At 39.0% G+C, this 13,505-nt stretch overlaps 1 protein-coding gene across 3 annotated transcripts in view; it reads left to right on the plus strand.

Annotated features, from left to right (window-relative positions):
• Positions 1-13,505, plus strand: part of adgra3 (adhesion G protein-coupled receptor A3) — a 164,497-nt gene that overhangs the window by 41,673 nt on the left and 109,319 nt on the right. Inside the window, exon 2 of one of the 3 annotated variants that reach the window (XM_069925070.1) lies at positions 9,152-9,217. The exons of the other annotated variants lie outside the window; for them this stretch is intronic. The gene's annotated coding sequence lies outside the window, so the exon portion shown is untranslated. The remainder of the gene's footprint in view (positions 1-9,151; positions 9,218-13,505) is intronic. 3 annotated transcript variants of the gene reach the window in all.

Genomic DNA, 13,505 nt, shown 5'->3' on the forward strand with positions numbered 1-13,505 from the left:
TTCTTGGGGAAGACTGCCATTGCTTTGCTGCATTTTGAGCTGGAGAGAGTGGCCCTGAAGGCTAAAGCGGCCTAGTGAGGGTGTCACAGCCCACACTGGCCACCTCCTGTTGGCTCCCGCTCACCGCTCCTGCTTTGAGAAGGTCATGGAGGGAGAGGGGTGAGTGGGGAGATGGGTCACTGACTGACGGCGTCATCAGCCTGCCCCTAACCAGCTGCTTGCAGCGACTGTTCATCCACATGGAATGGCGGAGTGCTGCGCTCCACTGATTTATCCTTCGGAGCCTCGGATCCAGCCACAGTACATTGAGAAAAGTAAGTATCTAAGGGTGGAGAACCTTCTCCTTTACAGTAAGGCATTTTCCTTGCTGGAAAGGGCCTTAAGACAGCAGTGTTCAGAACAAAGTTTTTTTTTAAGAGCCCATTTGCAGACTGGGCAAACCAGTAAATCTACATGAATGGTATTACTTAGTTGAAATTTAATATGCTCATTTTTAACATTGGTGGGGCAACTAGAATATTGAACTGAAACCAATAGCTTTGCAGAATACAGACTGGGTTACATTTTGAAGCTTGCTTAATCATTGTTACAGTCTGCACGAGATATTTGCTCTATTCTTATGTTTATGCTTGATTTTACGTGCAGTTTTTCATTGAATAATGGGACTCTTCTTCTGATTTGGATATTTGCTCTGGAAATGTATGCTTTTAGACAAATTAGTAACTAAATTTTTGTTAGTAATATAATTTATTACAAGTGCATACAACTAACTTAATTGTAAGGTGAAGCAGTTTCAATTTTTTTAAATGAATATTCTAATTGTCTAGACCATTCCTTCAAAATAACAATCAATAACTTCCTGTGTAATTATGTGCTACTGAAATCTGTATACCATAATTAACTGATAGAAAGCCCCTTGCTGTTGGTGTGTAAACCCTAGCAACGGGCTCCTGCAGGGCATATCTATGAGTCGTGGGATTTAATTTTGTTTAATGACCTGAAAACTGCACAATTAAAATTACTTTTGCTTTGATATAGAAACACTGCAGGGTGGTCCTGATTGCTTTTGCGGATCTCCTTTCATCATAGTGCAGTATGGTATTCAGTGAAAGGAAGCTCTTCCAATAATAACATCCCATTCGCACACTTTTAATCGAGAAGCAAGGTGTAGAATGTGATTGGATATGCTCATGTTATAAACAAATAAAGTTTTATTAAGACATTGAATGTATCGAAATTAATTAGGTAAGCAAATTTTAAGATGTAGAAAATTAACCAAGTTTAAAGTTGGAGAATTATTTTTCCTTTCTATAATTTCTACACCTGGCAACATACTGGTGAACCTCCTCTGTACCCTTTCCAAAGCCATCCCATTCTTCTTGTAATGGGTTGACCAGAATTGCACACAGTATTCCAAGTGGGTCCTTTAACCGGAGTTTTGTGCAGTTGCATTATGCATGACTCCTTGCTCAACACTAAGCATTCCATACACCTTTTACCACCCTATCTACTTGTGTGGCCACTTGCAATGGGCTATGAACCTGGACCTCCAGATCCCTCTGCTCATAAATATTTTTAAGAGTCCTGCCATTAACTGTGTACAATCTTGCATTTGAACTGCCAAAGCATAACAGCCCACATTTGTCTGGATTAAGCATCGTGTGGCAAATTCTCTGCCCATACCTATAACTGATCTATATCCTGTTCTTTAACTCTCTACACAGGCTTCCACCACTACCCCGTGTCTTCTATGGGCTAGCCAATTTTGTATCAAAACTAACAACTCACCATGTATCTGAACCTTCTGAATATATCATCTTCTCATTTACTCATTTAGCATGAATGTAATTTATGTTCCTAGTCATCTTATTTTACTTTTACATTTTGTGGTATTTTGATTTTAATCTGTCTTTGTGAATTTTTATTTTTTGGCCATTTGGTTTGAATACTTTGTTATCCCTTTGAATATTTATATAAAAAAAATTATATTCCGCTCTCAAGCGTGACAAAACATTTTTTTTGCTTTGACTTGCACTTATACAATTGCTTTATTTAAACAAGAGCCATGATTTTATTAGAAAATATGATTTAATTAAAAATCTGAGTGTCGCATGCCAGGAGCTCCACAATTCCTGTCCAGAACAAGTAGGTACAGGCGAAGTGATCACGATTGAGTTTTTTTTTTGCGTTATAGATTGTTCTCAACTAAGTAGATGAGATGTGTTCCAAAGACAGTGTTGATTTATCAAGAACTAAATGCACCTGCTTGACAAATGGCCAAATTCCAAAGATGTATGGGATTAGAAAGTTAATTGGTAATGTGTGTATTTGGGTGATGCAACCTTGTGGGCCAGAAGGGTCTGAACTTTTATATATCAAAGCAATAAAAAAATATAATGGAATTACTTTTATTTAATAATTTTGCCTATTTTAGCATACATTTGGCAATATTGATTTCTTCCTTACCGATTGTGCACACCCTTCACAGTTTTAATTACCATTTTACCATTCTCTTTCACAAGTTTGCCAGACATTTGTGCTCTATCTGTTGGTCTAAGATTGAACTCCCAGTAGCTAACCATTTCAATTTCTCACAGCATTCCCACAGATATTTCTGTTCTTGACCTTTTCCATTGTCAGGTTGAGCTTAAATGTAAACTTGAGCAAAAATGCCACATATTCCTCCTGGACAACCTTAAACCTAATAGTGTAAACAGCTATTTTTTTCTAATGCCAGGCAGCCCCAAATTCTATCTGGTCCACTGTTTCCTTTTATTTACTTTTTTAACCTCCTATATAACCATATGCAGCACAGAACAGGCCAGTTTGGCCTTACTAGTCCATGCTGGAACAAATCCACACCCTCCTAGTCCCACTGACCAGCACCTGGTCCATACCCCTCCAATCCTCTCCCCTCCATGTAATTATCCTGTCTCCTTAAATGTAAATAACGTCCTTGCTTCAACCACCTCTGACAGAAGCTTATTCCACATCCCAACCACCCTTTGCGTGAAGAAATTTCCCCTCGTATTCCCCTTATAATTTTCCCCTTGCAATCTCAAACCATGCCCTCTGGTTTGAATATCCCCCACTCTTAATTGAAAAATCTTATACTCATTGACTCTCTCTGTCCCTTTTAAAATCTTGAACACTTCCATCAAATCCCCCCTCAATCTTCTACGCTCCAGAGAAAAAAGCCACAGACTGCTCAACCTTTCTCTGTAACTCAAACCCTGACATCCTGTCAACATTCTCGTGAACCTTCTCTGCACTCTCTCTATTTTGTTTATATTCTTTCTATAATTCGGTAACCAAAACTGCACACAGTATTCCAAACTTGGCCTCACCAATGCTTTGTACAATTTCATCATAACATCCCAACTCTTGAATTCAATACTCCGATTTATGAAGGCCAACATTCCAAATGCCTTCTTCGCCACTCTATCTACCTATCAACTTTGAGGGTACTATTTACCATAACTCCTAAATCCCTTTGATGCTCTGCACTCCTCAATTGTCTACCATTCAATGTATATGACCTATTTAGATTTGCCTTTCCAAAATGCAACACTTCACACTTAACTGTATTAAGTTCCATCAGCCATTTCTCAGCCCAATCCTCTAGCTTTCCTATATCTCTTTTTAAGCTACGGTAATCTTCCTCACTGTCCACAATACCACCAATCTTTGTATCATCTGCAAACTTACTTATCCAATTTACCACCCCTTCTTCCAGATTGTTAATATATATATAAAACAAACAATAGTGGACCCAGGACCAATCCCTGAGGAACTCCACTAGTCACCGGCCTCCAATTTGACAAACAATTTTCTACCAGTACTCTCTGACGCCTCCCATCCAACCATTGCTGAATCAATTTCACTACCTCCTTATTTATACCTAATGCCTCCACCTTTTTTACTAAAGTCTAAATAGACAACATCCACAGCCTTCCCTTCATCAATCTTTTTTGTAACCCCCTCGAAAAACTCTGTTCGTTAAGCATGATCTACCCCTGACAAAACCATGCTGATTACTCCCTATCAATCCCTGTTCTTCCAAATATTTGTAAATGCCATCCCTCAGAACATTTTCCATCAACTTACTCACCACAGACGTAAGACTCACAGGTCTATAATTTCCTGGCTTACATTTGGACCCTTAAACAGCAGAACAACATGACCCACCCTCCAATCCTCTGGCACTACCCCCGTGACCAGTGACATTCTAAATATCTCTGTTAATGGCCCCACTAACTGTCCACTAGCCTCCCTGAGTGTCCTAGGGAATACTTTGTCCGGTCCGGGAGATTTATCCACCTTTATCTTTTTTAACACAGCCATCACTACCTCCTCGGTTATCCTTGTATGTTTCATGGCCTCCCCACTATTTTTCTTTACTTCAACTGGTACAATATTTTTTTCCTTAGTGAATACCGAGGAAAAGAAATCATTTAAAATTTCCCCCATCTCCTCTGACTTTTCACATAGCCTACCCTCCCTATCTACAAGGGTCCAATTCTATCCCTCACTAATCTTTTACTTTTAATGTACCTATAGAAACCCTTTGGATTTATTCTTACTCTGGCTGTCAAAGCTTCTTTGTACCTCTTTTTGACCTTTCTAATTTTTTTTCTTAAGATTTTTTCCACACTCCTTGTAGTCCTCTTTCAATTTCTCATCACCCTGCTGTTTATACCTCTTTCTCCTAACCAAATTTCTAATATTCCTCGAAAACCAAGACTCCCTATGACTTCCAGCCTTTCCTTTGATCCTCATTGGGACATATCTACTCTGTACTCTCAAAATTTATTATTTGAATATTCTCCATTTTTCATTTACATCCTTTCCTGAAAAAATCATGTCCCACTCAATACTCCCTAAAGCCATTCTCATTCCTTCAAAATTTACTTTTCTCCAATCCAGAACCTCAACTTTAGGCCTTTCTTTGCTCTTCCCTAAAACTACCCTAAAACTAATAGAGTTGTGATCACTAGACCCAATTTGTTCTCCAACATTAATGTCTGATACCTGACCTAGCTCATTCCCTAACAGGAGATCCAGTATTCCACTATCCCGAGTCGGTTCTTCTACTAATTGATTCAGAAAACAATCTTGAACACATTTAACGAACTCTAGCCCATCCAGCCCTCTAACTGTATGGGTATCCCAATCAATGTGAGGGAAGTTAAAATCTCCCATGATCACTACCTTATGTTTCTCACACATATGCGTTATCTCTCTACACATTTGTTCCTCTAGTTTTCTTGACCCATTTTGTGGTCTGTAATACACCCCTATTAGTACCCTCATGCCTCCTCCACCCCTCAATTCCACCCAAACAGCCTCACTGGACGATTCCTCCAAACCATCCTGCCACCTCACAGCAGTAATGTCCTCCTTAACAAGAAGAGCAACTCCTCCCCCTTTTTCAACCCCTTGTTCTATCACATCTAAAACATTTGTATTCTGGAATATTTAGTTGCCAGTCCTGACCCTCCTGTAACCAGGTCTCACTAATTGCCACAACATCATGATTCCAAGTGCCAATCCATGCTCTAAGCTCATCTACCTTGTTCACTATGCTTCTTGCATTAAAGTACATGCATTTCAGAGAATGACCCTCACATATATTCCCTATTCTACCTTAACCTCCATCCTTCTTTTGTTATCTTTATCATTCTTAACTAGGTGGCCATGCACCCTAGACACTGCTCGCAAACTCTGCTCCCCACCCCCCTGCCAAACTAGTTTAAACCCTCCCCCACAGCTCAAGCAAATCTGCTTGCCAGGATATTGGTCCCCCTCCAGTTCAAGTGGAGCCAGTCCCTTTTGTACAGGACCGACTTTCCCCAGAAGAGATCCCAGTGATCCAAAAATCTTATCCCCTGACCCCTGCACCAGCTCTTTAGCCACGCATTCATCCTCCACATCCTCCTATTACTACTCTCTCTAGTGCGTGGCACCGGCAGCAATCCAGAGATTACTACCTGAGAGGTCCTGTTTTTTAACTTCCTGCCTAATTCTATGTATTCCTGTTTCAGGACCTCATCCCCACTTCTAATTAAGTCATTGGTCCCCACATGGACCACGACTTCTGGCTGCTCACCTTCCCCTTGTTCACATTTTTCTCTCCATACCCCTTCCCACCCCCATGGTCTTTCAATCTTCCTCTCTCTTTACCTTTTCTATCCTCTGTCTAATTTTCTGTCATCTATTGGCCCCTCACCAGCATCTCTCCCCTTTAACATATGTAATCTTGAAAACCTATTGGAATTCTTTGAGGAGGTAACAGGAAGGACAGACAAAGGAGTCAGTGGATGTAGTTTGCTTGGATATTTTGAAGGTGTTTGACAAAGTGCCATACATGAGGCTGCTAAGCAAGATAAGAGCCCATGGTATTACAGAAAGGTATTAGCATGGAGAGAAGTTTAGCTGACTGGCAAGAGGCAGAGAGTGGGGATAAATTGGGCCTTTTCTGATTGGCTGCCAGTGACCAGTGGCATGCGTACCAAGGACTTGGGCCTCGTAACAGTCCCAACACTAAGGCCTCTAAAAGGAGCAGCAACAGAAATTCACCAAGACAATGGCTACTTAAACACAACTGATTTTAGTTTCTTAACACAGAATAAGATCAATATTTAACTTGTCACTCTCAACTCCCTCCTAATTCTAAGCATGTGTGTGTATGTCTGTTCAAGATGGTTCTTTCTCACTGTCCTGTCAGTTACTATTCACTTCTCCAGGTTTGCTGCTATCAGCAGTTTTCGGTACTATGAACCGTCATTACGTTGAACAGGCTCTGGTGCCTTAAGTTGTTATCAACAGGAAGGCCTTTTGTGGGTGCAGAGAAAGGTTTGTTGTTTGTGGAGATGCAAACTGATTTGCTTCAATCAATAAGCGAAGTGTCTCTCTAAAGAAACATGTCTTCTTCCAATTACCGCAAAAAGTTCTTCTTTTCCCCTATTTCAGGAGAAACGCAATAACCAGCCACTACAGAGATTTTGAATAGACTGAACTCTGAATTCACAATGCTTAAAATAGGGTCTTTAGCAGGCTTTTCTCTTGCCAGCCTTTCACTGACTGCTGCCCTTCACTCTGCTTCGTTACCTTCTGCAGCCTTGCGCTGACTGCTGCAGCCTTTATCTTCTCTCTCTCTTGTTTATTTTCTGTTCCTGTCTCTGCTTCTGTCTCTCTTTCTGTTTTTAAAATGTGGTGTTTGTTTGTGAAAAGTGACCTAAATGACCTAATCTTCTTCCCCTTTTAAAACATTTTATTTTTCTGTTACACTCTCCCTCTACAAAGGTATTTTTTAGCTCTTGTGCTGAAATTATTTTTATACAAATTGTGAATTTAACCATCTCCTCAATGATAACAATGCACAATATACGTCGTGTCATAACATATCCCGATAATGAAAGTTTTTTTTTCTTTACATGATCCTTTCAACATCTAGACAAGCAATCTGCGATCACATTATTTGTACCTTTTGATATGATTAATTTGCAGATTATATTCTTGCAAGATCAGATTCCAGTTTAATAATCTATTTTTTTTATTCTTCATCTTATTCAAAAACACCACAGGATTGTGATCAGTAAATATTACTGGTTCATAGGTTATACCCAGATGCATATCAAAGTTCTGCAGAGTGAGTATTAGAGATAATAGTTCCTTCTCAATAGTAGAATAATTCCTTTGATGAACAAAGAATTTTTTTTGAAAAGTAGACAACTGGATGGTCAATTTTATCATGTTTTTGTAATAACACTGCACCAGCTGCCCCCTCACTGGCATCCACTGCTAACAAAAATGGTTTGTCAAAATCAGGAGATTTAAATACAAGGTTATGGCATAGCATTTCCTTTAAATTCTCTAAAGATTTTATCCACACAAACTTCTCTCCTTTCTTCAAAAGATTGGTTAAAGGAAGAGCAATTCTTGCAAAACTTCATATAATACCCTACCATTCCTAAAAAGCCAATGGGAATAGGGAATTCAGAAATTGCCTGCACTTTTGCTCCAACAGTCGCAACTTTGCTCTGACCAAGTACATGTCCTAAATATGTCACTGTAGCATGTCCAAATTCACTTTTAGCTAGGTTGACAGTTAGTTTTGCTTCAGAAAACATTCCAATTCCACCAGATTTTTTTTTCCCACGTGTCACTTTTTGTGACCAAGTCATCAATTTAAGAAACTGTGTTTTAACCCTTGGATTACAGAATTTATCATCCTTTGGAACATTGCAGGGGAACTTTTCATGCCAAAAGGTAGCATATTATATTCATACAAGCCTGATGGTGTCACAAATTTGGAAATATTCCTTCCTTCCTCTATTAGTGGCACACACCAATAACCCTTCATCAGATCCATTTTAGTAAGAAATTTAGCCTTCCCAATTTTATCAATGCAATCATCAATTCTAAAATAGGATAAGCATCATTTTTGGTTACTGTATTAACCGTCCTGTAATTTGTACAGAATCTAACAGTTCTATCTGATTTAGGTATCAGAACACTGCTATCTATAAACTAACCATTTCAATGAAAGAAAGCAAGCACATTCTTTTAATATTGGTATTCTGAATTTTAATTAACTTATTTGCAAAGTTTGGGGTGCACAGACACCCATGCTATAAGCGATTCCACGGATTAACGATTCACGTTCTAATGAGGTTTCAGTGTAGTTAATATCATTCAGTTTTGGCCCAGAAAACTTCGCTCTAAGAGCACTGTCATGTGTTCGGAACAAAATGAACACTTTATTTCCTGGCTTAAGATTCCTCATTTGAGTCTTCCTGTCAAATAATTGCTTTATTTTAACTTGAGCCATTTTTAAATTCTTTTGATCCAAAGTCCACACTTTTTGTAACATAATCTAAAAAAAAATCCAACTGTACATCCTCATTAACCCACTGTTCTTTTACCAACCTTAAAGGCTGTCTAACATGATGTTCAAACACAATTTCAAAAGGGCTGAAATCTAATGAATCCTGCACAGATTCTCTTACAACAATGAATACCTTCGTCCAAATCCTTTCCATTCTCCAGACAGTAAATCCTCATCATATTTTTAAGAGTAGAATGAAATCTTTCCAAAGCTCCGAGTTTCAGAATGGTACACAAATGAAGTGATTTATTTAATTCCCAGCTCACAAGTCAACTGGTGAAACAGCTGTGACGTGAAATTGCTTCCTTGATTGCTCTGGATCTCAAGGTAATCCAAAAACTCAAAAATTTTTTGCAAAGCCTTTACCACTGTTTTTGCTTTGATATTCCTCTAGAAATCTGGATGCTGTACATGTAATGGTTAATGAGTACTAATTCACAGATTTTGTTTTAGGCAGGGGACCCACACAATCCACAATAACCCTCTTGAAAGGTTCCCCAACAACTGGAATTTTGCAAGGGAGCTACCGGAGGACTCTGGTTAGGTTTACTCACAGCCTGACAAAGGTGACATCTCTGGCAACAATTTACAACTTACTTCCTCAGATTGGACAGAAGAATTGTTACAAAAATTTTATTCATGGTCTTTACACCTAGATTAAGTACTATGGGCCAAATTTAAAATTTCATTCCGATAGGCTTTAGGATGACCGCCCATTTTTCATTTACATGGACATCACAAGGTTCTATTTCCTCATTAACAATTCATCCTTCCAGTAATATCCACAGAGTATTTCCTTAATCTCCTCCTCATCCACAGCCTTCTCTCTCAAGGCAGTGAGATCAGAATCTGTCTTTTGCTGCTTAATTAACTCTTTCTTGACAAAGACAAATCCTAACTCAAATTTAACCTGCTTTTTCTGGACTATTTCAGAAGTATTGGGCAAGTTTCTATCAACTGGATCTTTCTCTGCTCTCATCATTTTCTTAGAAAAGACCTTGTCACAGCACATGCAGGATATATCTCAAAATCTTCATCACTCTAATCTTTACATGGCTCATTTGTTAATCTCAATATTGACCTAACTTTATCCTCCACCAAGTCATTCCCTAGTCATAGTGAGACTCTTCACATGGGCAACTTTGAAATAACTCCCAGTTCAACCAGTCCTTTAACTAATTCTGAATTCAACTCTACTTTGTGAAGAGCTATTGATTCTACATCTCCACCAACACCTCTAATCCAAGTTGTCTCTCCTGTGTCCATCTTTTGATCCAGGGTCAAGACATTCTCCAACAACGATGAGAATTTTAACTGGCACTTGGGAAGTTCCTTTCTTTACTGAAATTAAGCTCTCTGATACAAAAGGTTTGAATATATCTAAAACATCCTTACCAGGTATAAAGCCTCTGTTCTCACTAAGTTTAACTGTCTGAGTACAAGCTTCTGGTAATATCTCCTTTCTTTTTCAGCACTTAACCATTTTCTATTAACCATCATCACGAACATGACCAAGTTTCTTACAGTAATAACAGACAAATCCCTATAATTCTGTCCTTTTCTATTTTACCCTCATCTTTTCTCAATATTCTCTTCAGGCTCACTGGTCTGTTCCACATCAACCTTCTGAAAAGGTTTACTGTGCTGAAACTTGTTTTTGTGAGTTAACGCAGATTGGCCCCCTAACCTACCCTGTTGCCATGTTCCCATATCTTTCTCATCCAGGTATAATTTGATCTCATTGCAAATACACTTTTTAAATTTCCTCAATATCAATTCTCGTACTCTGTTGAAATTATTATTTATTCCTTTTGAGACACAGCAATGATCAAAGCATCCAGATTTTTCAAATGGTTTCCCCAAATTCCTAATTTTTTGCCCATATGCTTCTGGAACCAAATCATAAGTTTTTAATACTGCTTGTTTAACAGTCTCATAATGTGAAACTTGCTCTGCATTCACACTGGAGTATGCCAGTTGTGCTTTTCCCTTTAAAACACTTTGGACCATAAGAGGCCAGTGTGAGTTCTGAGCAACCTTTTCAAAAAGCTGAAAAAATGTATCTATATCCCTCTTATCGAGATGAACTAAATTAGCCTCTCTACTAGCCAAAACCTTCTCTCCAGGAGTTTGAGCTTCAGTCCTCTTATCTCTCTCCATCTTCACTTTTCTAATTCATAAAGCCTCTGTCTTTCAGCTTCTTCTACCATGTTTTTTTTTCTCTCTCTCTCAAACTCCAATTTTTTTCACAGTTGCATTTCAACAGATTTATCTTCAGGAAAATTTTCTAAGTCTTCCTCTTCAAATTGTCCCTCACTTATATAATATTTCACTATGATCCTCTGTACTTCTATTTTCATCATAAAACCCTTCACTTCAGCCAATTTTAATTCCCTAGCAATGTTTGCAAGTGATGGTAGTTCCAAAAAAAACCACTTAATATTTGTGGCTATTGTTTTTCCCCACACGCACTTTAAATGAGCTTGGAAAAACCATTTGCTAATAAATCGCCAAAACCTCAAAAGTTTATAATCCCAAAACTCCAAATTTTTTAGTTCCCAACTCCAAATATTTCAAATTGCAACAGATGAGCCCCCACTTGTTATGAGGCCTAAAACTAGCAGCAACAGAAATTTACCAAGACAATGGCTATTTTTAAAAAATGGGTTTTATTTTCATAATACAAAATAATAGAATCAACATTTAACTTATCACTCATAAGTTACTTAACTTAACCCCCTCCTAATTCTATGTGTGTGTGTGTTTGTTTTCAAGATGGTTCTTTTTCACTGCTCAGTCATTTACTGTTCACTTCTCCAAATTCACTGGTGTCAGGCTGTTTTTAATTCTGTGCACAGAATTAAGCCGTCATTACATTCAGCAGGCTCTGGTGCCTTAATTTAAGTTGTTACCAGCAGGAAGGCTTTTGGTGGATGCAGAGAGAGGTTTGTTGGACATGCAAACTGATTTCCTTCAATCAGTAAGCGAAGTGTCTTTCTGAAGAAACATGCCTTCTCCCAGGCTTCCGCAAAGAGTTCTTCTTTTCCCCTATTTCAGGAGAAATCCAATAGCCAGCCACTACAGAGATTTTGAATAGGTTGAACTCAGAAACCTTTCTTAAAATGGAGTTTTTAGCAGGGTTTTCACTTGCCAGCCTTTCACTGATTGCTGCCTCTCATTCTGCAGCTTTACACTGACTGCTGGAGTTTTTAAAATCTCCTCTCTTATTGTTTCAGCTTCCGCCTCCGCCTTTTCCGCCTCTTTTTCAGCTTCTGTCTGTTTTTGAAATGTGATGTTTGATTGGGTTAAGTGACCTAAACTTCCTAATCTTATCCCCCCCTCCCCCTCCCTTTTTAAACATCTATTTTTAACTTATTCCATTACAGGACCGTTTCTTTCCATGTTATGTGTCAGTTGTTTGGCTTTGTGGGCAAGTTTGTGGAAGATACAAAGATTGGAAGAAGGGCAGGTAATGTGGAAACAGGAGGACTTGGACAGGCTAAGAGATTGAGCAAGGAAATGGCAGATGGAATAAAGTGCATGATCATGCACTTTGGTGGAAGAAAAAAGGATGCGGACTATTTTCTAAACAAGAAAATGAATTCAGAAATCAGAGATGCAGAGGAAAATGAGAGTCATTGAGCAAGATTTCCTGAAGGTCAGTCAGCAGTTAGTCAGTGGTAACAAAGGGAATAGCAATGCTAACATTACTTTTGAGAAGAATAGAACATAAAAGCAGGGATGTAATGTTGAGACTTTCTAAGGTATTGGTCAAACCACACAGAGTATTGTGAGCAGTTTTAGGCTCCTTGCCTAAAGAAGAATGTGTTGGCATTAGATAGGGTCAAGGAAATCTTCACTAAAATTATGTGAAACTGGAAAGTCTGGAGATATTGTAATTGAATACACAAAGGTGCTGGGAAAACTAAGCCGGTTTCACAACGTTTATACGAAGCAAAGGGATTTAACCAAGATTTCAGTTGTGAGCCCTTCATTAGGCTATGAATAAAAAGCAGACAGACACCTGAACAAAAAAGGTGGGGAGAGGGAAGAAGGGGCAGGGCTAGGAGCAACAGGCAAGGGGTCATAGGTGCATATGCGTGGAAGGACAGATGAGACAAAAGCTGAGAAGTGATGAGGGGAGGGTGTTTCTCTCTGAGTGGAAGGGGAAGGGGGTGGGGAGCTGGAGAAAAGCTAGAGATAGGGAGGGGCCTAATAGAAACTAACAAAGTCGATATTAATGCCATATAGTTGGAGAGTGCCAGTCAGATGAAATATTAGGTGTGGATTTGAAATGGTTGGCAGCAGCAGATAGAGTGAACACAGACAGGGAAATTGTTTTGTGGAGCACCATTTTGTCCACTACAATAGCAGTGGCCAACCATTTCATTTTAACACCCCATTCCCACACTGACATGCCTCAGACCAAGACAATCTGCATATGGGAAAAACAAAACCTAAGTTGCCATATGACCACTCTCCAAACAGATGGTATTAACATTGACCTCCAGTCTCCATTAGTCCCCTCCTCTGCTTGACTCTCACTCTCCCATCCCTCTGTCTCCTTTCCTCCAACTCTCCACCTCTTTCCTTCTCCATTCAGAGAGCTTCCTTA

Source organism: Narcine bancroftii, chromosome 3 (genome assembly GCF_036971445.1).
Source record: "Narcine bancroftii isolate sNarBan1 chromosome 3, sNarBan1.hap1, whole genome shotgun sequence".
Classification (NCBI taxonomy): Eukaryota; Metazoa; Chordata; class Chondrichthyes; order Torpediniformes; family Narcinidae; genus Narcine; species Narcine bancroftii.